Source organism: Lepidochelys olivacea, assembly GCF_965140295.1.
Source record: "Lepidochelys olivacea isolate rLepOli2 genome assembly, chromosome: 13".
NCBI classification, from domain to species: domain Eukaryota; kingdom Metazoa; phylum Chordata; order Testudines; family Cheloniidae; genus Lepidochelys; species Lepidochelys olivacea.
In genome coordinates this window covers 18,937,057-18,959,612 of record NC_140423.1, presented here as the reverse complement: position 1 = coordinate 18,959,612, position 22,556 = coordinate 18,937,057, and the positions used below count along the sequence as shown (strand labels likewise).

At 46.0% G+C, this 22,556-nt stretch overlaps 1 protein-coding gene across 6 annotated transcripts in view; it reads left to right on the top strand.

Moving 5' to 3' along the window:
- The window catches only part of EYA2 (EYA transcriptional coactivator and phosphatase 2), a 155,766-nt gene that overhangs the window by 106,317 nt on the left and 26,893 nt on the right, over positions 1 to 22,556 (top strand). The gene's annotated exons all lie outside the window — the stretch shown is intronic.

The window sequence follows — 22,556 nt, the reverse complement described above, 5'->3', positions numbered from 1 at the left end:
AAATGGTGCTTGATTGTCAAACCAGTGCTAGCTAAGGAGGCCTGCTCCCAGGGCTGTCCTTAGGCATACGCAGCTGCGTAGGGCACCATGAAATTTGGGGCACCTTGATAAAGGTTCCCCCCCATCCGGTGGCAGGAAGTGGAGTCCCGCGCCCTGAGAGCTGGTGGAGTAGAGCTGACTGGAGCCACAGCACTCTGCTTCCCGCTGCCGTGAGGGGGCGGGGGAACCTTTCCCTACCCCCCCGCTATCCCAGAGCGAAACGGCTGGGGCCGGGGCAAGGGAAGCGGAGCGGGCTGGGGCTGCATCGCTCCGCTTCCCGCCGCCAGGGAGTGCAGCAGGCATCCTTTCCCCAACCTCCCCGCACTCACTGACGGTGGAAAGCGGACTGACGCGGCTGGGAGCTGGCAGAGTAGAGGTGGCTGGGGCCAGGCTGCTCCACTTCCCACCACTGCCGGTGACTGCCGGGGGGATCCCTTCCCCCAATCGACATGGCTGGGCCCGGCCCCACACTAATCCCTTGGGCGACTCTGGGCCTGTGGGGCCCCCAGAAGTCCCCCCCACAGCTCCTGCCTCCGAGACCCTGGGAGGAGGCCGGGGGTGTGTGTGTGCGTAGGGCACCCAAATGGCTAGGGCTGGCCCTGCCTGCTCCTGAGCATCTCTAAATCATGACATTTTGTTTTCTTCTGATATTTTAGGGGCAGGTACTAAAAACCTTAACTTCCTCAGGTAAAATGCAGGCACAAACAGGTAATTCTATATGTAATACACCTGTTGTAAATGTTTGGTGTCCATTATTACCTGTCTCCATCCAGGTGCACACTGTTTTGCATGTGACCTTTAGGGGCTTGCTTGAGAAAATGTGGCCCTTTTCTTTGTGCAGGGATTTGGATGAGAATTATTTTACATTCCTGATGAGGGAGAAGGGAGGGTGATGAGAAATAAATTGTAGACTGACAAAACCTGTGGGCATAAGCCGTTCATATACCTTAATAACAGGAATTATTTCCTATCGCGCTTAAGAGCCATTTGCCTCTGCAGTTCTGAGGATAGATTCTTTTCTGATCAATAGACTCCTGGGGTTTTGCTCAGAGATCCTTTGAATTACCATGAAATTCTTGTCGCCGTGTCATAAGCTGCACATTTAAAGCAGGAACATATTTGGGGCTATTGTTGACAGGCCCAGTAGTCCATCCGCTTTTGCTCTATCTGCTCAATGAATGAACTTTATCCATCTTCTGATAAAAAGTAGAACAGCTTCAAGGCATTGTCCCCAACTATATCTGGACAGGTACCCGCTTATAAAGATAGGATTCTCTTATGTAAGACTCCAGCCAGTGGGACCAGAAGCAGTCAAAGAAGGGACTGCTCCACTGGGGAGCAGGGGGCAAAATGGAGTCCAGCTGGGGCCCATCCTCCCCCAAGCATGTCCTGGATCCAGATCTGGGTTGGGGAGACCCTTCCAATCTGTGGGTACAAGGAACCAGAGGGTGTCTTCCCATGCCACTCCCACAATGTGGCCTGTGGGGAAAACTGCAGGAGAGGAGCCAGACAGAAGGACCAGAAGCAGCACAAGCAGGGACCTCTGGACATTCAGAGAACTTTCCATCATTTTGGCTGGAGTTTTTCTGCCCTGTGCTGAGTGGCCGTTTGCTCCCATCTTCGCCCTCTCCCTCCTCCACTGTCTCTTTGCCTCATCTTCGCTCCGCACCTGCCCGTGTGTTCTGTCCCTTTCCCTACCCTGTGTCCGTCTTGTCTATTTAGATGGAAAGCTCTACGGGGCAGGGACCATCTACTACTCAGTGTCTGTACAGCACCTAGCACAATGGGACCCTATTCTTGGTTGGCCCTCAGGTGCTACTGTAATAAATGCGATTAATACCTAACATGTAGTGCTGCACTGGACTTCAACATACTGCTGCTGTGTGAAAAGTGACACAGGATGGATAGCACGATACTGCCATTTTCAATCTGACCTCCACGTGTCCAAATTAAATCTGCTGCTTGGATAACAAAAGAGCAAAAAAGAGTTTTTCATCTAAAGAAACTGCCTTTTGGTTTCACCACTGCCATGCGTGTGCACACACACACACACACACAAGGAAAAAAGAGGTTTCACTTTGGCTATGTCTACACTACGAAGTTACGTCGAATTTATAGAAAGCGTTTTTATACAGATGATTGTGTGTGTCCCCACAGAAATGGTCTTAGTGCATTTATCCAGCATTTAGTCTGTGGAGTGTATCCACAGTACCGAGGCAACCGTTGACTTCCGGAGCGTTGCACTGTCGGTAGCTATCCCACTGTTCCCGCAGTTTCCGCCGCCCATTTGAATTCTGGGTAGAAATCCCAATGCCTGATGGGGCAAAATCATTGTCGCGGGTGGTTCTGGGTACATATCGTCAGGCTCCCCTTTCCCTTCCTCCCTCCCTCCATGAAAGCAACAGCAGACAATTGTTTCGCACCTTTTTTCCTGGGTTACCCGAGTGGACACCAAACCAAGGCAAGCATGGAGCCTGCTCAGCTCACCGTCACTGTATGTCTCCTGGGTGTTGGCAGACACGGTACTGCATTGCTATACAGCAGCCATTCATTGCCTTTTGCGGCAGACAGTGCAGTATGACTGGTAGCCATCGTTGACGTACTCCAGAGTGTTCTTTTAAACGACCTCGGTGAGGTCGGGCGCCTGGGCAAACATGGGAATGACTCAGCCAGGTCATTACCCTTTTAAGTTTTGTCTCATGGCGATTCAGTCCTGCCGGCAGTCCTACTGCACTGTGTTTTAATGAGCAGCCAGGAGACGATGATGGCCAGCAGTCATACTGCACCGTCTTCTGCCAGCAAGATGTATAAAGATAGATGAAGTGGATCAAAACAAGAAATAGACCAGATTTGTTTTGTATTCATTTTCTCCTCCCTCCCTCTGTGAAATCAACGGCCTGCTAAACCCAGGGTTTTGAGTTCTATCCTTGAGGGTGCCATTCTGTTTCTCCTTGATGCAAAGCCACCCCCTTTGTTGATTTTAATTCCCTGTAAGCCAACCCTATAAACCATGTTGTCAGTCGCCCCTCCCTCCGTCAGAGCAACGGCAGACAATCGTTTCACACCTTTTTTCAGCGCAGACACCATAGCACTGGGAACATGGAGCCCGCTCAGATCACTGCGGCAATTATGAGCACTATAAACACTCCGTGTGTTATCCAGCAGGATATGCAGGACTATAACCTGCAAGAAAAGCGAAACCAGGCGAGGAGCAGGCGACTGCAGTGTAGTGACGAGAGTGATGAGGACATGGACAAAGACTTCTCACAAAGTACGGGCCCCTGCAATGTGCACATCATGGTGTCAAATGGGCAGGTTTATGGCATGGAACGCCAATTCTGGGCCCGGGAAACAAGCACAGAGTGGTGGGACCGCATAGTGTTGCGGGTCTGGGACGATTTCCAGTGGCTGCAAAACTTTCGTAAGGGCACTTTCATGGAACTTTGTGACTTGCTTTCCCCTGCCCTGAAGCACAAGAATACCAAGATGAGAGCAGCCCTCACAGTTCAGAAGCAAGCTGTGATAGCCCTGTGGAAGCTTGCAACGCCAGACAGCTACTGGTCAGTCGGGAATCAATTTGGAGTGGGCAAATCTATGGGGGCTGCTGTGATGCAAGTAGCCAACGCTATTACTGAGCTGCTGATATCAAGGGTAGTGACTCTGGGAAATGTGCAGATCATAGTGGATGGCTTTGCTGCAATGGGATTCCCTAACTGTGGTGGGGCAATAGATGGAACCCATATCCCTATCTTGGCACCGGAGCACCAAGGCAGCGAGTGCATAAACCACAAGGGGTACTTTTCAATGGTGCTGCAAGCAGTGGTGGATCACAAGGGATGTTTCACCAGCATCAATGTGGGATGGCGGGGAAAGGTACATGACGCTCGCATCTTCAGGAACTCTGGTCTGTTTCAAAAGCTGCAGCAAGGGACTTACTTTCCAGACCAGAAAATTACTGTTGGGAATGTTGAAATGCCTATAGTTATCCTTGGGGACCCAGCCTACCCCTTAATGCCATGGCTTATGAAGCCATACACAGGCACCCTGGAGAGTAGTCAGGAGCTGTTCAACTATAGGCTGAGCAAGTGCAGACTGGTGGTAGAATGTGCATTTGGATGTTTAAAAGTGCGCTGGCGCAGTTTACTGACTCGGTTAGACCTCAGCGAAACCAATATTCCCATTGTTATTACTGCTTGCTGTGTGCTCCACAATATCTGTGAGAGTAAGGGGGAGACGTTTATGGCGGGGTGGGAGTTTGAGGCAAATTGCCTGGCCTCTGATTACATGCAGCCAGACACCAGGGTGGTTAGAAGAGTACAGAAGGGTGTGGTGCGTATCAGAGAAGTTTTGAAAACCAGTTTCATGACTGGCCAGGCTACGGTATGAAAGTTCTGTTTGTCTCTTCTTGGTGGAACACCGCCCCCCCGCCCCGGTTTCACTCTACTTTCCTGTAAGCTAAGCACCCTCCCCTCCCCCCTTCGATTACTGCTTGCAGAGGCACTAAAGTCATTGTTGCTTCATATTCATGCATTCTTTATTTATTCATCACACAAATAGGGGGATAACTGCCAGGGTAGCCCGGGAGGGGTGGTGGAGGAGGGAAGGGTAAGGCCACACAGCACTTTAAAACTTATTGAATGCCAGCCTTCTGTTGCTTGAGCAATCCTCTGGGGTGGAGAGGCTGGGTGGCCGGAGGCCCCCATACCGCATTCTTGGGTGTGTGGGTGAGGAGGCTATGGAACTTGGGGAGGAGGGCGGTTGGTTACACAGGGGCTGTAGCGGCGGTCTGTTCTCCTGCTATCTTTCCTGCAGCTCAACCATACACTGGAGCATATGAGTTTGATCCTCCGGCAGCCTGAGTATTGACTCCTGCCTTCTTTCAGCAAGCTGACGCCACCTACCATCTTCAGCCCACTACCTCTCCTCGCAGTCATATTGTGTTTTCCTGTACTCTGAGATTGTTTGCCTCCACATATTTTGCTGTGCTCTGTCAGTGTGGGAGGACAGCATGAGGTCAGAGAACATTTCATCATGAGTGCTTTTTTTTCTCCTTCTAATCTTCACTAGTCTCTGGGAAGGAGAAACATATCCAGCTGGTGGAGGAAAAAAAAAAGGAGAGTGGTAGTTAAAAAGACACATTTTATAGAACAATGGGTACACTCTTTCACGGTAAACCTCGCTGTTAACATTACATAGCACATGTGCTTTCATTACAAGGTCGCATTTTGCCTCTTATTGAGGGTATGCCGGTTTGGTGTGAGAGATCACTCACGCAGGGCCGGGCAGCAGAATTTGGCTTGCAGGCAGCCATGGTAAGCCACAGTCTTTTGGCTTTGTTAACCTTCATAACATGTGGGAATGGCTTCAAACAGCAGTGCCCTCATTTCCCATACAAAGTAGCTGTTGGGTTGCCCATTAAAAATGGGTTGGCAATTTAAAAGGAGGGGCTGCGGTTTCCGGGTTCACGTGCAACAGAAACCCAACTAACCCCGCCCCCCCACCCCCACCCCCAATTCTCTGGGATGATGGCTTCACCCCTCCCCCCACTGCCTGGCTAACAGCGGGGAAGATTTCTGTGCAACCACAGGCAAACAGCCCAGCAGGAACGGGCACCTCTGGATGTCCACTTACTAAAACCACCCTGTTTCAACCAGGTGACCATGAATGATATCACTCTCCTGAGGGTAACACAGAGATAAAGAACGGATGTTGTTTGAATGCCAGCAAACACTGGGACCATACGCTGCAATGCTTTGTTCCTCAATGATTCCTTACTACATACTACTGGCCTGGCGTGGTAAAGTGTCCTACCAAAGAGAACGGAATAAGGCTGCCCTCCCCAGAAACCTTTTTCAAAGGCTTTGGGAGTACATCCAGGAGACCTTTATGGAGATGTCCCTGGAGGATTTCCGCTCCAGCCCCAGACACGTTAACAGACTTTTCCAGTAGCTGTACTGGCCGCGAATGCCAGGGCAAATTAATCATTAAACACGCTTTCTTTTAAACTATGTATAATATTTACAAAGGTACACTCACCAGAGGTCCCTTCTCTGCCTTCAGGGTCTGGGAGCCCACCTTGTGTGGGTTCGGGGGGTACTGGCTCCAGATCCAGGGTGAGAAACAGATCCTGGCTGTTGGGGAAACCGGTTTCTCCACTTCCTTGCTATGATCTATCTACAACCACCTCCTCCTCATCATCTTCCTCACCCCCAAAACCCGCTTCCGTGTTGCCTGCCAGTCCTTGGATAGAATCAAAGCACAGGGTTGGGGTAGTGGTGGCTGCACCCGCTAGAATGGCAAGAAGCTCATCATAGAAGCGGCATGCCTGGGGCTCTGAACCGGAGTGGCCATTTGCCTCTCTGGTTTTTTGGTAGGCTTGCCTGAGCTCCTTAATTTTCACACGGCACTGCTGCTGGTCCCTGTTATAGCCTCTGTCCTTCATGCCATTGGAGATTTTTTCAAATATTTTGGGATTTTGTCTTTTCGAATGGAGTTCTGCCAGCACGGATTCATCTCCCCATACAGCAATCAGATCCTGTACCTCCCATTCAGTCCATGCTGGAGCTCTTTGGCAATTCTGGGACTGCATGGTCTCCTGTGATGATGAGCTCTGCATGGTGACCTGTGCAGGTGAGCTCGCCTCGCTGGCCAAACAGGAAATGAAATTAAAAAGTTTGTGGGCCTTTTTCTGTCTACGTGGCCAGTGCATCTGAGTTGAGAGCGCTGTCCAGAGCAGTCACAACTGAGCACGCTGGGATAGCTCCCAGAGGCCAATACCGTCGAATTGCATCCACAGTACCCCAAATTCGACCTGGCAAGGCCGATTTCAGCGCTAATCCCCTCGTCGGGGGTGGAGTAAAGAAATCAATTTTAAGAGCCCTTTAAGTCGAAAAAAAGGGCTTCGTCGTGTGGACGGGTGCAGGGTTAAATCGAGATAACGCTGCTAAATTCGACCTAAACTCCTAGTGTAGACCAGGCCTCAGTTTTGCCAAGATGAGAAGGAGGGATTTCTCTTGGCAGCTTCAACAGTTTTGCCCGCTGAGAAGATGCTCTCACCCATCTCTGGTCATACCTCCAATAAACATGTGACACACAAGTCCGCTGGTAAGAGATTGAACTTTATTTCCTGGCCCAAGTCACTTGACCTTAAATACACCTGTCTTCTGGTAGGAGGTCTCATGTCCATGGCTCTGCATCTGGCACTTGGAAATTATTTTGAAACAAATTAAAATGGTGCAGGACAGAGACATAGGGATACAACATGGCGATAGTACCCTGAAATGAGCCTTTGGTGGATTCTGAAAGCAATTAATATTTTATAATGCATCCTACATTATTCCTCAATGTGTGGCCAGCAAGGGTTACTATGCTCTCCACAAACTGCAGTCTGAAGGCGACGAAGAAAGGCATGCTGGTATTGAAGACTTAGCAAATGGGAATTTCAGTGCACCCAGCTGCCTGATAAAAGAGAGCATGCACTTTGGTTTTGCCCTACAGTTTATAGGAGGCAGATGTAATCACCTCTTGAATACGAGGCTCCAGATTTATTTTTGGATCTATAATTGCCCCTTTAGATATCTTACTCTGGCAGCAAAGTATAACTGCACAGTGTATTTTCTTGTTTTATCTCCAATGGGAAATATTTGTCAAACACAAATCCAGGAACATCAGTAATTTGGAGTCTTTTCAGAATTTGCTTTTGAACAATGTGAAAATATCCATATTATCACCTTTGAGGTATACTGAGGATGGCACAGAAGACTGAGGAGGCTGCTAGCCAAGCAAGAGAAATCAGGATTCCAGCAGGTTTGCCCTCCAGTGGCCAGAGCCTAGAGGCAGGATTCCACATTACTGCTGACCAATATTGAAGATTCTCCTTTATGTAAAAAAGGTATGCAGGACTTTTTTTAATCGGAGGGTCCAGTTTTTAAGCCCTACAAGGAATGGATCCTTCACAATGTTTGTTGTCAAGATCATAGTGAAAACAAATAATGCAACATGAGAGAATCGGAGCAGTAATGTGTATAACCAAAACAGCATTGGGGCCAGATGCAAGTCTTAGGGAAGCACCAGCTTTATTTACATTCTGACGAGCAGTCTCCAGCCAGCAAAACTCCATATGAAAAGAACACAGCAGAATTGTGCCAGACAAGCTGATCAGTTCCTCTGAAGGCTCACCTGAATTGCATCATATGCTGAATAAGCTGTGAATGGAGGATCCAACAGTAAGAGACCTGTAAATGGACTGCAACCAGAAATCAGTGATTTTCTAATGTTCGATAGGACATTCTCTGTATTACAGTTAGTGATGACAGACTAAGGAGGATACCTTCAGGAGAGGCAGTATGGTCTAGTGGATAAGTCACTGAACTGAGAGGCAAGAGATCTGAATTCAGTTCCCTGATCTGCCATAGATGTCCTTTGTGACCTTGGGCAAGTCACTAGGTCTCTAAGTCTTTCTGTGCCTCAGTTCTCCATTTGTAAAACGGGGATAATAATGCTACTTTTTCCTCCTACCCTTACAGTCTTGTCTGTTTAGACTGCAAGCTCCTTGGGGTGGTTAGTGACTTTCACTGTGGCCTTGTCTACACTAGGATTTAAAGGTTTGATGTTACAATGTTAGTTAACGTGTTTGAAAAATTGCAGTGTAGACAAGGCAGTGCATACTGTAATGTATGCTAAGATGGTCAAGTTAAAGTCTAGGCTGCCCTATCCCCAGCTAACCCCATCAGCTTAGCACATGTTAAAGGCTGCTTGCCTTGTCTACCCAAGACTTTGCAGTTATGTTAGAAAGTATTAGTCTAGTAAAGGCCTGTGTGTGTGTGCACACCTATCTAGCAGTGGAGCCCTGAATTTGGTTAGGGCCTCTAGCCATTACTGTAATACAAATAATCAATTGATCTTTAGAACATTGCCTCTTCGGGCAAAGTCACCACATCACCATGTTGTGTTCTGGTGTTGTGATATCTTGGCATTGGCATCGGCATCATCCTATTGCAACTCAGTGTCAAGACATCACAATGTCAGTTCAGCCCCAAAGATGTTTGAAGATGTTTATTTTATACCTTGCAAGCCAAACTTGCAGGTTGTGGAACGTTCGTGGGGACATCAGGACTGTCTGTGACAAAGCGGTGTTTAAAACGAAGCCGATCTCTACCCAAAATTGTTCTTTGCTGTTCTTACTCTAAGTTCCGTGAAGAAAAGCAGTAGAGGCTGGACTGGAATAAATCCGCACAAGAAGCACTTCAGCAGTGCTTCAAGATACAGACATAAAGATTGGCTTGTACTATGGGCAACTCTGTTAAAATGAATTTGAAAAAATCTTACTATTTTTAGTACTGTACTAACTTTCCATTAGACATTCACCGTAGAAAAAGATTTTAGGAGCCAAGTCAATTGTATGAAACAGATCAAAAAGAACATCTCATCTTATTTAATTCAGTGCTGCCTTGGGATTTACTGCTGGTATTTAGGTACCTGTCAGGTGCCCTGGATGATGTTAGCAGGGTTTGTTTTAAAAAGAAAAGGAGGACTTGTGGCACCTTAGAGACTAACCAATTTATTTGAGCATGAGCTTTCGTGAGCTACAGCTCACTTCATCAGATGCATACTGTGGAAAGTGTAGAAGATCTTTTTATATACACACAAAGCATGAAAAAATACCTCCTCCCACCCCACTCTCCAGCTGCTAATAGCTTATCTAAAGTGATCACTCTCCTTACAATGTGTATGATAATCAAGTTGGGCCATTTCCAGCACAAATCCAGGTTTTCGCACACCACCCCGTCCCCCCCCCCCCACAAACCCACTCTCCTGCTGGTAATAGCTTATCTAAAGTGACCACTCTCCTTACAATGTGTATGATAATAAAAAAAACCCCTTCAAATCCAGACTCCAGCGAGAAACTGTTGAATTGGAATTCATTTGCAAATTTGATACAATTAACTTAGGCTTGAATAGAGACTGGGAGTAGCTAAGTCATTATGCAAGGTAACCTATTTCCCCTTGTTTTTTCCTACCCTCCCCCCTCAGATGTTCTTGTTAAACCCTGGATTTATGCTGGAAATGGCCCACCTTGATTATCATACACATTGTAAGGAGAGTGGTCACTTTAGATAAGCTATTACCAGCAGGAGAGTGGGTTTGTGGGGGGGGGTGAGAAAACCTGGATTTGTGCTGGAAATGGCCCAACTTGATTATCATACACATTGTAAGGAGAGTGATTACTTTAGATAAGCTATTAGCAGCAGGAGAGTGGGGTGGGAGGAGGTATTTTTTCATGCTTTGTGTGTATATAAAAAGATCTTTTACACTTTCCACAGTATGCATCCGATGAAGTGAGCTGTAGCTCACGAAAGCTTATGCTCAAATAAATTGGTTAGTCTCTAAGGTGCCACAAGTACTCCTTTTCTTTTTGCAAATACAGACTAACACGGCTGTTACTCTGAAACCTGTCAGGGTTTGTTTTGTTACTTCCCAAATCACATTAGCAGGATATACAAAAAGGTAGCTGTGAATAAAAGAAATCAGGGAAGGTTTTTTTCTGTCTGGCATTTACTTTTGCCTGGCAAAGTTTACAGTGGTAGTGGTTATTAGGGCTGTTCATTCAGGTTCCACAGGATGGCTAATAAACCTGAATTTTGCAGAGTTCAGGTAAAGCAAATATCTATACATGTGTATGTGTTTCACGGGCCCTTTTAGCTTATGGGAGAAGGTCATGGGGTCGGCATAATGAGAGATCATAAAGACGGTCATACTGGGTCAGACCAAAGCCCAGTATCCTGTCTTCTGACAGTGACCAAAGCCAGGTGCCCCAGAGGGAATGAACAGAACAGGTAATCATCAAGTGATCCATACCCTGTTGCCCATTCCCAGCTTCTGGCAAACAGAGGCTAGGGACACCATCCCTGCCCATCCTGGCTAATAGCCACTGATGGACCTATCCTCCATGAACTTTAGTCCTTTTTTAACCTGTTGTAGTCTTGGCCTTCACAACATCCTCTGACAAGGAGTTCCACAGGTTGACTGTGCATTGTGTAAAAAAATACTTCCTTTTGTTTGTTTTAAATCTGCTGCCTATTAATTTCATTTGGTGACCCCTAGTTCTTGTGTTATGAGAAGTTCCTCATTTACTTTCTCCACACCAGTCATGATTTTGTAGACCTCTATCACATCCCCACCTTAGTCGTCTCTTTTCCAAGCTGAAAAGTTCCAGTTTTACTAATCTCTCCTCATATGGCAGCCGTTCCATACCCCTAATAATTTCTGTTGCCCTTTTCTGAACCTTTTCCAATTCCAATATATCTTTTTTGAGAAGGGGTGACCACATCTGCATGCAGTATTCAAGATGTGGGTGTACCAGAGATTTATACAGAGGCAATATGATATTTTCTGTCTTATTATCTATCCCTTTCTTAAGAATTCCCAACATTCTGTTAGTTTTTTTGACTGCCGCTGCACATTCATAGAATATCAGGATTGGAAGGGACCTCAGGAGGTCATCTAGTCCAAACCCCTGCTCAAAGCAGGACCAATCCCCAGTTTTTGTCCCAGATCCCTTAATGGTCCCCTCAAGGATTGAACTCACAACCCTGGGTTTAGCAGGCCAATGCTCAAACCACTGAGCTATCTCTCCCCTCCAAACACTAAGTGGATGTTTTCAGAGAACTATCCACAATGGCTCCCAGATCTCTTTCTTGAGTGGTAACAGCTAATTTAGACTCCATCATTTTATATGTATAGTTGGGATTATGTTTTCCAGTGTGCATTACTTTGCATATATCAACATTGAATTGCATCTGCCATTTTGTTGCCCAGACACCCAGTTTGGTGAGATCCTTTTGTAGCTCTTCGCAGTCTGCTTGGGACTTAACTATCTTGAGTAGTTTTGTATCATCTGCAAATTTTGCCACCTCACAGTTTACCCCTTTTTCCAGATCATTTATGAATATGTTGAATAGGACTGGGCCCAGTACAGACCCCTGGGGGACACCACTATTTACCTCTCTCCACTCTGAAAACTGACCCTTTATTCCTACCCTTTGTTTCCTATCTTTTAACCAGTTGCCAATCCATGAGAGGAACCTTCCCTCTTATCTCATGACAGGTCACTATGCTTAAGGGCTTATGGTGAGGGACCTTGTCAAAGGCTTTCTGAAAATCTATGTACACTGTACCCACTGGATCCTCGTTGTCCACATGCTTGTTGACCCCCTCAAAGAATTGGTGAGGCATGATTTCCCTGTACAAAAAACATGTTGATTCTTCCCCAAAAATTATGTTCTTCTATGTGTCTGACAATTTTATTCTTACTATTGTTTCAACCAGTTTGCCCGGTACTGAAGTCAGGCTTACTGGCCTGTAATTGCTGGGATCACATCTGAAGCCCTTTTTAAAAATTGGTGTCATGTTAGCTATCCTCCAGTCATTTGGTACAGAAGCTGATTGAAATGATAGGTTACAAACTACAGTTAGTAGTTCTGCAATTTCACATTTGAGTTCTTTCAAAACTCTTGAGCGAGTACCTGGAGTACCTGGTCCTGGTGACTTATTACTGTATATCTGGAGTGAAATTTTTAAGTGACTAAGTCCCATTTTCAATAAGTTCCATTGACTTTCAATAAGAGTTAGGCTCCTAAATCACTTGGAAATGCGACTTGACTCCTAAGTCACTTAAGCACTTTTGAAAATTTTACCCCCATCTTATCATAGCTCTACCATCTAGGAACCGAAAGGCTTGGAGAAGACTACATCTAGCATTAGTCTAGCTCTATAAATGCCCCCTCCCCCCCGGACTTAAAAAAAAAATTGCCATGGAAAAAATTGAAGGATACCCCCCCGCACAAAGCCCAATACAAAAAAATCACACCTACTTGCACTAGAAATAACAGAACCCATGCACACCCCTGCTGGTTACTCATGGATGAGAAAGCCACATCCATCCGTCACGTTCTGATCAGGGCATGCAACTCAATAGCCAAAAAATAAATGATTCTTACAACCTGTCTTTGTTCAAACATGTGGCCCATCCCTCTCTCTCTCTCTCGCTCGCTCTTTACAACCTTCACTTTTTTATATATTGCAATCAAACAAACTGGTCCATTTTCCAGGAGTTTCCAAGTAATTAAACCCAATTAAAACCATTAAATTCTTTCTTTTAGTGACAACTTCATTATTAACAGCTAACCACAAGGAGGAGATTTAACTTGGAAAGTCCTTGATTGTGTACTAATCCATCTCTCACCTCTGGCTGACACCTCCATCAGATAAACCTCACAGAATAGGAGTCTGATGAATACTCTTAATTAATACTTTCTTCCTTGTAGAAAAGTAATTATTTGTTCACAGCATAAACAGGTATTTGGCAGGAGGTTAAAGTCTGATTGGTTTTAAATACTAGGGTTTGGGTTTTTTATTTAAGGAAAAAAAATCTGAATTCAAAATGTGGGCTCAGAATTACATTGTCCTAACATCCAGAGTGTCAGGTTAATTGGCACATATCTAAACAGAGACAAACTCAGACAACAAGCTGCCTCAATGTGTTATCCTGGATGTGTTATCAAAGCAGCCAACTCTGCTCCTTTGCTAATGGCATGCAAGTCTGAACAATTTACCTGCAAGACAGAAGCTTGGAACTAGAGTGTTTTGGAACCAGAAACCGAGGAGAGAATGACTTACACTTGAGAGATTGCCAGAGATAAAACTGCCTACTCACTTCCTTTTACAATATCACCAAGAGCTTTAAAGTAGAAGGTAACTGGCTCTGATGGGCCAGCCAACTGGAAGGGTAGTAGCTGCAGGTGGTAACAAATACATGAATTTTTAATGCATACTTTAGGGCAAGGTGTGTGAGGTAATATCTTTTATTGGACCAACTTTTATTGGTGAGAGAGGCAAGCTTTTGAGCTTACACAGAGCTCTTCTTCAGATCTGGGAAAGATACTTAGTGTCGCAGTTAAATACAAGGTGGAACAGATGGTTTAGCATAAGTAAAAAGAAAAGGAGTACTTGTGGCACCTTAGCGACTAACCAATTTATTTGAGCATGAGCTGTAGCTCACGAAAGCTCATGCTCAAATAAATTGGTTAGTCTCTAAGGTGCCACAAGTCCTCCTTTTCTTTTTGTGAATACAGACTAACACGGCTGTTACTCTGAAACCTGTCAATTTAGCATAAGTAGTTAACACATATTCAAGGGAGCATTCAAGGTGAAATGGCCCATTAACACCTCTCCAGTCATAGGAGGGAAAGGCAAAAAAAAAAAAAAAAAGCTGGGGAGGTAGTTTAAGTAGGTTACAGATTGTAGTAAACAGTAAATCCAGTGTGTCTATTCATTCCAGGATTTTTAGTGTCTAGCAAAATTATAGGAATTTAACCCCCCCGGGCTCATCTTTTGAAGGTGTTGTGCAGTTTTCCTTTGGGGATGAGGACTGAGAGGTCAGATATAGAGTGATCGTTCTGTGAAAAGCGTTCACCCATAGGTGATAGGGTGTTTTTTGTCTTTTATCATTTTCCTGTGTAAATTCATTCAAGAACCTAGTGATTGTCCGGTTTCACCCACATAGTTGTTATTGGGGCATTCAGTGCACTGGATGAGGTACACCGTGCGTTGTGATAGGGCATGAGTGGGTCCCCTGCGTCTTGAAAGGTGAGTTGTGGCGGGGTGTGTTGATCATCGGAGCTGTGGAGCTATGTCTACAGGTTTTGCATCTGTTGTTCTGGCTGGATTTGGTGCCGCTTTGAGGTGGTGTGTCCTGGTCTGCTGGTAGCTTCAAACAACCCCCCAACCTCTGTAGCTGCATTAGCTGATCAGTATTGTTTTATATTCAAGTAATTCACTAGTCTTAATAATAATTAATTGCTAGTAACTTAACTATATATCTAATAAAGTCTGTTGTTAACATAACATATATACAGGTCAATCTATCAGTCTAACCTAAAACCAGCTGCCTCCTCAGATTATCAGCTTCCACTCCCTGAAGAGTCTGTTCATTCTCATAAAGTCACAATAACACCACAATCACTAAGTGGGATCAAGAAGAAACTTCATCCTGATGGACTGAGCATTATTTGCCTTCCTCTGAAGCTGTGCTAGCCCTGGAACTGGATAGATCATTGGTCTCCTCCAGTATGGCTGCTCTTATAGCAAGAGAACAAAACATCATTCCCCCAGAGCAATGGAGCCAGATCCTAGGAGGGTCTGGATGCCTTTAGTCCAATAGGAATAGCGGATGCAAGGCATCTCACAGCATCAGACACCTGACTTGAACTGTGCAATAGCATGTAATCCTGAAGCCCTCCTTGGCTAGAAATAACAGCGATGGCTGAGCACATCACAAGGAGACAGTTTTAATACACTTACCAGTTCAAATACTACCAGTCCAAATTGTTGTAAAAAAAGTTGTGTCTTTCCATTTTTGGGAGCCCACCTTGCTCATAGAGAAGGAGTTGGAGATTTTCCTGCCCATTGAGAAATACACTGAAGCAGAGTGTTTGACAGTGGGAGTGTGTAATTAACCTCCCTATTCTTTACAAGCTAAGCGCTGAGGTGCCCAGCCCCAGGCAGGAGAGGAAGATGAGGTAAGAGTGCAAGGGTCTTTCCTCCTGCATTAGATGGGCACAGTTTCAGTCCTTGTATTATACTCCCCAGTGCACAAGAGACTGTTCCAGACTGATGCTGCTTTGTGGCTAGCGGCTCCAATCCCATGGGAAGGAGCAGGTGTTACATCCAATGGTGGCACAGCAGCTGACATCCCTAGGGGCTCCTGGATCATCTCCTAGTGCCACAACCGAGCCTCACAGGTAATTGAGTAAAAAGAAAAGGAGTACTTGTGGCACCTTAGAGACTAACCAATTTATTTGAGCATGAGCTTTCGTGAGCTACAGCTCACTTCATCGGATGTATACTGTGGAAACTGCAGCAGACTTTATATACACACAGAGATCATGAAACAATACCTCCTCCCACCCCACTGTCCTGCTGGTAATAGCTTATCTAAAGTGATCATCAAGTTGGGCCATTCCAGCACAAATCCAGGTTTTCTCATCCTCCACCCCCCCCACACACAAACTCACTCTCCTGCTGGTAATAGCCCATCCAAAGTGACAACTCTCTACACAATGTGCATGATAATCAAGATGGGCCATTTCCTGCACAAATCCAGGTTCTCTCACCCCCTCACCCCCCTCCAAAAAAATTGAGTGAGGCTGCTTAATTTTACCATGTTAGGAAGCTCCAGCAGCTGTGCATGTCTGAGGTGAGGTGACACATTCAGGGATGGATTGTGATCGCCTAGGTTTTATAAGGGATTTATTTCTTGTTTTCTATCCCACCTTCTCATTGTTCTTCTTTGCTAAAGCATAACCAGTAGATTAGTAAAAAGGTAGGACTTCGCTCGTCTAATGTTACTAAACAAACACTCAGGGCTTGTATTTCCCGCTTATTTCATTTTCAGTGTGAGGTCTGGTTGATGGGAGGAGATTCATTTTCTAGGAGTCTGAGGGCCCAGTCTCCCCAGTGGGTTCCTGTGCAAAGTGAAAGTATCACTTAGAACTGAGCAATTTGGATTAATTGTTCTCAGGGCACATGAGCATAACACACTGGGGAAGTAAAAGATCCCTGAGAGTTATAGAGCTCAGCATTCCAGAGTATTAGGGCAACTTTGCACTCCTCTGCTGATACAAAGCTGCCCGAAAGCTGGCTTAGCCACCTACTAGAGCGTACGGGGAACCTCAGGTAACGCAGAGCCACTGTAACGGCTTCTATGATACCTGCTCTCCCAAAACCCAGTGCTCCCTTATGCCTGGCCGATTACTGGCTGCTGAAACAGCTCTTTAGGCTCAGTGCCAGCCAACATAAAAGGAGAGCAGGCCTGGGACTGAGTCCAGTTCTCAGCCTGTCCTGGTAGGAAGGGAGTGCAAAGAGAAAGCTGGCTGTGGAGCAAAGTCTCCATATGACAATTACTATGGGCCTTAAGTCTGTCTTTGTGTCCCGATACCTATATTGACATCAGCTTCAAACTCTTTACATAGGCTTACATGGGTCTCAAACAATTGTATCTGGACACCGATTTTGTGTCCTACCCTAGACGTATCTGCTTGATACTGAGCTGACAGTGCTTCCAACTTGTTCAAAGTGATCTTCCAGAAACTCAAGTCCTCCCAGAGAGGAGGACAGAGTTTGTCCTGTCTTCAGATATTGAACGGCCTTATTTCTGTGTGAATTCAAATCCATGCATCTACATGTAAAAACAATAAGCCTTGACTGGTGCTTCTGGGCACAAACACATATAATAAATGATACTGGGAGTGCTGATTTTCCTGTTTTACTTTGTCAGGCTGTTTAAGACTTGGAAAAGAATCCCACTGTAGAGGAAGTGTCCATACAGACCTATGCATTAGTGCCAAATTATTTCCCCAAATGACTTCCCCATTTTTCTGTTTTTATTTTCATTCCATCACACTCTCTATCTCAAGGGAAAGATTTTTTCTCCTCTGCAGTTTAATCTACATATTGTTTTGGTTTAAGAGAAAGTGAACTTCATACACTGCTCTGAACAAACATTCCCCACTCCAATTTGGCTATTGATACCAGTAAAGCTGCAAACAGACCCAAATAAAAGAACCAAATGAAAGATACTGAACAAGATATGCTAGAAGAGGTTTAAAAGGCAGTGGCCCTTGGTGTATAGAAGAAATAAATTGCTTCATTAAAACAAAAAATTGATTACTTCCTAGCAACGTCTTTCTTCCAAAACAGCTCCCTTGATGTAACTTTGAGGGATTGTGTGTCTTGAACCCAGGCCTTTTGAAAATGGGAGGGCCTGTCCTGTCCACTTCTCAGGACAGGCCCTGGTCCCCTACCCCTCCTCTTCTGTCTGAGTGCCCTCCCCACCCCCTGACCAGGTCGGAAGCCAGAGCCAGGCTGAGATAAGAACTGGCTGGGGGCCCGGACAGCTGTGTGGCGCTCTGGACCCTCCATCTGACCTAGGTGGGGGTCTCAAGAGCAGCCCCAGTACATGTCCCCACCCCTCAGGGCAGGCGGAGGGTCCAGGGTTCCCCACAGTAGCCCAGGCCCCCCAGGCTCTCTTACCTCAGTCCGTCTGCTGCTCTTCGGCCCCTGAGGCTCTGCCCCATCCAGGCCAGAAGATGGAGTCGGGCCAAGGTAAGAGCTACCCAGGGAACCCAGGCAGCTGTGGCGAGCCCCGAACTCTCCACCTACCATGGGGGGCCCTGGAAGATGGGGACATGGGCTGGGGGCTGCTCTCGGGCCCCCCACTCAGGGCAGGTGGAGGGTCCAGGGCTCCCCATAGCTGCCTGGGCAGCTGTTATCCTGGCCAGGCTCCGGCTTCTGACCTGGGGGTGGGGCCTCAGAGGGAAGAGGAGAGGCAGGACCATGGAGGGGGCATGGCCTCATGGCCCCCCACTTTCATGAAGGATCCGGCACCCCTGCCCCAGATGCAGCCATCACCTAGCAGCTTGTTGGTACCAACATGGAGTGTGGGCTGATGGATTGTAGTTCAAAATGGAGGCACTACCCATGAAGCTCCTGATTGGAAGAGACATCCGGCCTCTTCAATTGGCTCAGACTCACTATTTAAGCTAGAAGGAGGCAGAAGAAGTTATCTGAGGACCTAGATGAATTCCTGCCTAGCTGCTATGTTGGACCTTGTCTGACTCCTACCTTCCTGCCCTACTCCTGGTTCCTGCTTTGTACCAGATCCCTGGTTCTACACCTCCACCCCTGGCTGCTGACTCCAGATCTGACCCTTAGCTTGACTCCTGACTCTGTCTCCGACCCCTGCCTCTGGTTCCAGGCACCTGTCTCCTGCTCTGACCACTAGGCATGACCACCAGATATGGCTGCCTATGTGCTAGTCCATGACAGTAACTTCATTTGTATAATAAAATTCAGTTCAGTGTTATTCATGTAGAGCTTTTATGATAGCCAAAACACATGCACAGAATATTAAGTAAAGCCTCCCAAGCACCCAGTGTGCTTAAGAGAATTAATGTGCTCTAACTTGTGTCACTATGTGATGGTGCCATGTACGCTGATGATTTGCTCTGATTTCAACCATTGATGGTACTGACATAGGTAGGTGCATTGATGTGAACTCCTAGAGTAGGCAGGCAATGCCCTTTTTAAGACACATTTTGCAACAGTGCGTCTTACCCCAGTTTCAAGCAGAGGTAAAGTTGCACTGGCGCAGATCACAACTCATAGCAGGTGTGATGTCCCAGTCCTCAAACCCAGGCTTAGGAGTTCCCAGAGAGCCACCGCATCTTGGCCACCACCTGATGTCTGCTGAAACTTCGTGGGCCAATGAGCTAGCAGAACTACAGCCTCAGACAAGGTACCACCCACAGGAGTCCTGACTGGAGGATTGCCTGGCTTCACCAATTGGTCCAGCAATGCTATTTAAGACAGAGGGAGGCACAGGAAATTGTCTGAGCAACTTGGTGATTGCCTGTTGCTGCTGTGTTGGATCCTACTGGTGCCTGCATTCAATCTTGTTCCTGATTCCTACTCTGCTCCTTACCCCTGCTCTTGCTCCTGTTTCCCACTGTGCTGCTGCTCCATGTCTGATCCTTTCTTCTCCTCTGGTTCCTGCCTTTATGCCTCACTTCTGCCAATCATTTACCAGTCCTGGCTCTGACTTCTGACTCTGGCTTGACTCCTGGTATCTAATCCCAGTTCTGACCCTCAGCTTTGATTCCTGGTTCTGACTTTGGCAATCAGCAGTTGGTTCTGGTGTTAATCCTCAACTCTGTTCCCTGGATGCCTCCCGCACGCATGAGACCTGACTCCTGCTCTGACCACTAGGTCAGACCACCTATATCCTGGTCACTAACAGCAGGTTTGCTAGTCTCTGTTAGGATTTCACCTGCTGGCAGCTACTCCAATAGCTGAAATCACCAGCATAGACCTGGCTCTTACTCTGATCCTTGATCCCCATACATAAATATTCTCAGAGAGAAATTGTTGCACTGACATGAAATAAACAAATACTTAAAAAAGTAAGATGTTGCAGGTGAGTGACTTAGACTTCTGATGACAACATTTTGGATCAGGAGTGTTTAAGGAGAAGCTTTTGATTTTTTACTTTCCACCCAATAGGAGAAAGTGCCGTTCTCTCTAGGGCAGTGGTAAGCATGTTCAAGCATGAGTGACAGCTTTTCTCTAGTTTAGTGCAGTTCCTATGAGTCATCCATAAAGCTGAAACCACAACCATTGTTCTCTAATTAAAGAGCTACACCAAGAATACATAATAATTAGGTTACTGTGTGATACACCATCCGTGTCAACAGCATCTGCCACAAAGGTTGATTGAAACATAGCCTCCAAACATTGTGTTCCCTGGTAGACCTCCCAAACTAATTCATTACTGACCTCACCATGCAATAACATGACTCCACAGAAATCTGCAGAAAATTAGGGCAAAGTCCACATATAAATCTGTACTGTCATAGCAGGACTTGTAACTTCAGTGGGAGAAAACCACACACGTACACTCAAGGCACACAAAGATGAGAGATCCCTGACCTAATAAAGATGAATTACAAATGAAAGCCTGTTGTGGAAGCTCTCCTTTTTCAAGCTTTCTGTTTCTGTTTAACTTGATCAGGCAAAATCCATTTGAGCTAGGAGGGTGTTTACCAAATTAACAACAGTATTTTTGTTTGTGTTGTAGAAATATTTATTTAGTGATTAAGAAAATAATTTTCACCTGAATAGCACTTAAGACTCTGCTACATCATGTGTGTTCCTATTATTTCACACTGGGCTTGGAGCAGCAAGTTAATTATTTGGGGCTGAAGCTCTGTGTGTGGGAAGGTGTGACATGGAAAATGACAGAATTGTATTTAATATTCTGGAGAGCTAGGTTGAGGTATAGGTCACAGCAGATTCCTAAGGAGCCATGTGGAGCAACAAATCACAGAAGAGGCTGTGTCAGGTGCTCGTTTGTCAGTTTTGAACTAATAAACTAAGTGGTTATCAGGAGTTATACATTCCCAACAAATGGACAGCAGGTCCCATACTGTGGGACTGCTTACCTGATGAGAGGAGCTTCCTTCCAAGGCTGGTTTAAAATTAATTATACAAAAAATCAGTGATTATCTTATTTAATTTAATTTTGTTTTGGTAACATTTACTGTTTTCCAAGTGGTAGAATGGTGTGACCAGGAGGAATTTTTCTCTGATGTATACAGTGCTCTGATTGTACAACGCACTGCACAGGAAGAAAATAGACACGATCCCTGCCCCTAGGAGTTCACGATCTAAGGGTTGATATGATGCAATGAATGAAAGCAACAAACAAAGTTGGGGAACTGGGAGGATGAAGGTTATAATAGTGCCAGAGGAGGCACAGTTCTGCTGTAGTTGAACTCAGTGGAGGTTTTACCACTGGTTTCATTGGTGGCAGGATCAGGGCCTGGGGTATGTATGTTTATGTGGACTTCTTGATAACTCTCTGTGTGTAATTTTCACTGATATAAATTTGTTTTTAAAAGCTGGAGGCATCGTGACCTGTGGCTAGGGAACTTGAGCCTCTCCTCTGTAAAGCACTTTGAGATCTGCAGGTGAAAGTGCTGTACAAGAGCTAAGCATTACTGTTAGTGGTACTACTGATATTTGAAGTTATCCGGAAAAAAAAACATCTTAGGGTTGGTCAAACTTGAGTATGCAGTGTCCGAGGCATATTGCTATTTCTAACACACAGCATAACCAGTCTGGTTTACACATGTGTTTTTATAGTTAGGCCAGTACAGACTGTAGTGTGGATGCAGATATAGCAGTAGAAAGATGCTTTCTGTATGGCAGTGGTTCCCAAACTAGGGGCACTGCTTGTTCAGGGAAAGCCTGTGGTGGGCTGGGCTAGTTTGTTTCGGCCGATCACGGCTCCCGGTGGCTGCGGTTTGTTGTTCTCGGCCAATGGGGGCTGTGGGAAGCGACACAGGCCGAGGGACGTGCTGGCTGCCCTTCCCGCAGCCCCCATTGGTCTGGAGTGGCAAACCGCAGCCAGTGGGAACCGCGATCAGCCAAACCTGCAGATGCGGCAGGTAAACAAACTGGCCCGGCCTGCCGGGGGCTTTCCCTGAACAAGCAGCTCCCCTAGTTTGGGAACCACTGCTGTATGGGAATAACTCTATCCAGAAGCACACTTACACTGATATAACTCTCTCTGCACTAGGGGGTTTAACTGTACTTGGATAGTTAAAGTAGTTCAACTGTTGTGTGTAGATGAGGGCTAAAAGAAACACTTAGTCTGACCACCAGATCCCCATTGCAGTTGGTGGGAATTTCAAGAATAGAACTAAGGGTATATCTTCACTTCAGAGTTAACCTTGGCTTTTACCATGTTTTAGCCCCCCTTTCCCCTCTTTCTCCCCATCCACGCGCACAAACCGTTTACTCAGATTTGGAGGTGCCTTGACCTGGCTGGAGGTGTGAATTAAAACCCAGGCTACCCTTTAACTCAGGCTAGAACCCACCCACTTTGTAGTGAGAATGCA